We start from the raw sequence: 5497 nt of genomic DNA on the forward strand, positions 1-5497 counted from the left end.
TCTCTCTCTCTCTCTCTCTCTCTCTCTCTCTTTTTCCTCTCTTTTTCTTTCTCCGACAGACTTGCTTTGCAAATTCAGTACAGAAAACTCAGGAAATATACACCAATTATGTAGTATTATTCCATGTTACGGCTTTGTACCACCTATTGGTATTCCTTTACAGAAACGTGTAATGTGTCTCCTCATTATGTCTATGTACAGCGAAGCCGAGGACAGTCCAGCGCCGTTAGCCATTTTATGATGTGGCTGCTTGCTGGAATTCTATTAATTGAAATTATTATATGATTCCATTAAATTCTTCGACAGTTCTACAATATCATCGGAAGTACATTCTTCTACTTACACACTGATTTTAGTAATTGAAGTCGGCTTTGATAAAAATATCGACTCATTGATTTTGAAAGGCATTTGCTACACTGCTGGGAATGAGATATATTTGTGCGCATGACAGAAATGAATACCGGTATAGCGCTACAAGCAATAGGCACTATAATATCAGCAGCAAAATATATTTGATTACATAAAGGTATACAAATTTAATTACAGCTAGTTTAATAGAAATTTGGGCCCATAAATGACAGTGTCAATAGAATTCCAGACGAGAAAGTTCATCGGCCAGTAGTTTATAACCATTTTACTTCTTCGAATTTTTTTCCGTCCTGAGATATTTTGACAAGTGTCTAACACTTTTTTTTTCTTTGATGACCTCTTCATTAATGTCTTCTCTATTCTCACTGAAGTATTTAGTGAGCAACTATGATTGGCGGCAGTCTCACCACATGGCCACAGTAAATATGGCCCTTTTTATATATTATTACTCACACCAGCAGGGAAAGTTTTCTGTTTCCTTGACTCATTCATCTTAGACAAAGTCTCTTCATTTTATTTCTAGGCTTTCGCAGAATGTTTACAGTTGTAGGAATGTGTAAATTTTCTTACCTGATGGTGAGGTCATTGGAATATATCAGCTTTGATGAAACAAAAGATAAGAAATAAATTATCTGCTTCTTATTTTCATAAACAGGTAAGTCTAGAAGAAAGTAACAACGTCGCAGATTAACTCAACCAGACTTAATCTTAATAGACATAATCCGCTTCCCTGATTAGCACTACTACCTGACATCTTGGATGCCTTTAATATGGTCCAGTCTGTTGCAAGCATTCGGTCTAGGTCTGCAGTTTGATGATCCTCCGCTTCTTCCTTCCAACCAGTCCCCTGTGAAGAGACATAAGCACTGGTTTCCCTGTTGATTTATAGTTTATTAAAGAAAACTCAACCAACGCTAAAGAATCTTAAACAACCCTCCGTCATTTGACCCTGTGTTATATTAGACAACTACTAAAAAGTAGAAAATATATGTCTTATACTTTGGAAATAAACTCAATTCTATCCAATTCCTATGTCATTTCTTGTTTTATTTTCTTACCGGATCTGAATGAGGAAGCAGTAACCATACTTTTTGCAAGCACTCAGAAACCGACATGCGTGATGCTGTTAATATTCCGTTTTCACTGTTGCAAATTGGCATCTACGGGGAAGATACACGGAGCCAATGTTCCGGCAGCAGAACTGATTGGGTGTGATGGTTAGTGCAGGAGATTTGGGACATAATATGGGAGTTAGGTAGAATGGTGAGTTAGTAGTGTCTGAGTGTTGGAAGTACAAAACTAGCCAACTCTGAGAAACAAAGGCCATAGTAGTAACGGTAGAAAAGGCAGAGAGAAGAGATACCATGTCTGTGAGTCAGGAACCTGAACTTGTGACTTCGAACCAACCAGACGAGTGGCTCTACTCTACAGACGGTCGAGGACACTTTTCTCAGATGTAGATGCAATATTCCATTGAAGGATTCATTTGAACTTCGCTGAGTATCAGCAGGAGTTGGAGTTTGAAATTTTTTTTTAGCCCACAAGAGAAAGCCAGTTGTTTTCTTTGGTGGGGGATGCTCCTGGCTTTGTTAAGGATGTGTTTTCTTTAGGAAACATTCTCGAATATAGTAAGGCTTAGTTGCAGGTGCGACTGTCAAGGTTCTAGATGAGCCTTATTCATGTTTAGGGAGTTGCGGTTATGTTTTTTTGGTGGGGGTGGTCTTTGTTTTGGGTATCTTTTTTGGTGGAGTATAGTAGTGTTACATTATTTCACTGTTAAACGAGTCAATATTAACACGGTTCGACTGGAACATACTCCAGTTTTCTGTTCATGAAATCAGTGCAAATTTAGCATGAGGGGTCTAGATTATCTGTGGATGACTGAGGAAGATTAGGAAGGAATGAGGATCATATTACCATCAACATAAAAGTAAGCAGTGTTGGACATGGAAGCGAGTAGGTCATTGGTGTACAGAAGGAAGAGAGTGGGGGGAATTGAACGCTGGGTGCACCAGAGTTGATTGAAAGTGAGACAGAAAGAACTCCATGAACACATACCACAATAGTGTAATATATTAGGAAACAACTGATTCTAGAGATGGGAGATGGATGGAACTTGTAGACGGAGAAATTTCGATAACAGATTCGTTTGCCAAGGCAACAACATAGCTTTCACCAAACTTATCTAAAACGAACGACATAACAGAATAGGTCTCCAATAAATATGGCTCAAAAAAGGCTGTATTTGTGTTCAGTATGAAGAGAGGGAAATTCAAGATATTTGGGGAACGTCGTTATCAATAGAGAACTTTACTAACACCTTAGAGAGTACAAGAGGGCGATACAAAGTGAGTACAATAGGGCGATAGTTGTTTAGGTGAGGAAGGGTCACCTTTCCTCGGAATGGAATATTCTGTAGTGTTTCCCCCACCAAATGTCACACTATATATATATATATATCTTCGTGCAGAGGAAAATAATGAAGACTTCAGTGAACGTAGGATAAGTTCAGGGGTGCAATATCTGAGTGTAATGGAAGTGATATTGCCAGGACCAGCTTGAAACAGTCGGTGGTATCTTCATACATGATTGTGTGCCTCTGTGTCTGTGTGTGTTGTATAAGATGGGAGAGTCTAGCTGCCAAGCGGTGGTGGGGGCCTACCCAAACACAGACACACACACAGATATATACATATATACACATATATACATACACACACACACACACACACACACACACACACACACACACACACACACACACACACACACACACAAACATACACACACACAAACATACACACACACACACATATATATATAATTTTGAATTAAAAGCAGCTCTAATACTCCTTTCTACTACAGGCACAAAGCTTGACATTTTGTGGGAGGTGGGGATAAGACGATTATATCGACTCCAGTGAGTAACTGATACTTATTTCATAGACCCCGAAAGGATGAAAGGCAAAGTCGACCTCGGCGGAATTTGAACTCAGAACGTAAAGACGGACGAAATGCTGCTAAGTATTTTGCCCGGCATGCTAACGATGATTCGGCCAGTTCGCAGCCTTAAAAAGCAATAATAATGTAAACATTATCGGTTGTACGGATACAATGTATGTGTTTTGTTTGTACGCCAATTTGTGCGGGATAGCGTCCTGGGAAAGCTTCCTACACGACCCCGAGTGTTAAAGAACATTGACTGCCCCAGACCAGACTGGACAGCTTGCCCCGCGGTGAGCAAGAGTGACAGATATCGTTATTGTAACTCTCAGTGCCATGAACTCGACACACCTCGAATCGAAATAAATCGCCGATCTGGGACATATATGTAAAGTGTTCTTTAACACCAGGTGTCGTGAAGAGATCTTTTTATATATATGTCTATATATATGTTTATATATATGTATATGTACACGACAGGCTTCTTTCAACTTCCGACTAACAAATCCATTCACAAGGCTGTAATCGATTCGTGGCTACAGCAGAAAACATTTACTCAAGGTGTCACACCATGGGGCTGAACCTGGAAAGAGGGTTAGGAAACAAAATTCTTAAAACACACACACACACACACAGATATCTACAAGTTCATAGAAGAAATGCATGTATATCACTAACTTACATTTTGTCATCAGTGCGGATGTTGTCTTTTTGAATAATTTAAATCAAAGGATTATACATTTACTTCTACAGCTTTGACAAAACAGACGCTGCTCTGGTAACAAGACAGAAACTAGACGTTTTATAAGCAAATCCATAGCCGCGTGAGATTAACGACTGCAACAGTACTAAGTATATCACCGATCACTACAAAGGTTGTACTCCAGTTTTGATATCAGAATAAGAACTAAATAAATTAGCACAGAGGTTGAAAAAAATAAGCAGAAACGTTGATACAATATATATTCACTATTTTTTTACATAGTATTGTGTTGTTCTTCCTCTTCTACTTGTTGTGCTGTCGTTGCACTGCTGTGATGCCATTGTACAGTTATTGTAATAGTGCCGTTGTGGAGCATTTAAGCCGTTGTATGGCGTTGTTTTGATGGTGTTCTTCTGTCATGGTGTTGTGGTGTCGTTATGCTGTTGAGGCGCCGTTGTTTTACTGTTGTGGTGCTGTTGTAAGTGTAGTGCTCTTACATTCTGGTTATGATGTGCTGTAGAGATATTGCTACGCTTCAGTTGATTGTTCAGCAATCATTATTAATTGTTGTAATGCGGCGAGGTGGAAGAATCGCTACCACGCCAGGCAAAATGCTTAACGGTATTCCGTCCGTCTTTACGTTCTGAGTCCAAATTCCACCAGGGCTAACTCTGCTTTTCATCATTTCAGGGTCGATAAAACAGCAATTGAACACTGGGGTTAATGTAATCGACTTAACCCCCCTCCCCAAATTACTGGCTTAGCGCCAACATTTGAAATCATTATGAATTGTTGTACACTTATCATTGCAAAAGCTTTTGTTGCACATCTACTTCTTAAGCTGCTCCTATCAGAATTGCTTCTGCTCAGTTTTGTTATTATTGTACAGTTTCTGCTGATGATGATGGTATCCTACCATTGTACTACAATAGCATTTCTGGCTTTGCGTATCTTCCAGTTATTTTATTGCATCAGTCCTAATTCTGTACTCCTTTGGTACTACTGCACCTATCCTAAAAGCGTTGTGGCTTTGAAGTTACACTGTGATTGTGATTGGTGTTGCTCTGCCACTGTTTTTGAGCACTACATTTATTATTGTTGCTGTTCTGTTGCTAATCTTCCGCTGATGTTGTTATATTGCTGTTGTTAAACAACTGTGATTGTGTTGTTGGTGTTGTTATGTCGCCGTTATTGAACACTTTTTATTGTTAGTTTCTTTTGATTGTTTCCTTATTGCATTTGTCGTTGCTGCTGTTGCTGTTCTTGTTCTTGTTGCTGTACTGATGTCACAACAGTCAGTGATATGGCTCTAGTTCCCACACAAATGATTATGATGACGTCAAACAGACTTATGTCGTGACTCATGATTGAAATCTTACAAAAATACTCTTTTCTGCAATAACACGTTTCGTTGTTGCTGTGTACGCACAGACACACACACACACACACACACACACACACACACACACACACACACACACA

This window comes from Octopus bimaculoides, chromosome 7, assembly GCF_001194135.2.
Source record: "Octopus bimaculoides isolate UCB-OBI-ISO-001 chromosome 7, ASM119413v2, whole genome shotgun sequence".
Taxonomy (NCBI): Eukaryota; Metazoa; Mollusca; class Cephalopoda; order Octopoda; family Octopodidae; genus Octopus; species Octopus bimaculoides.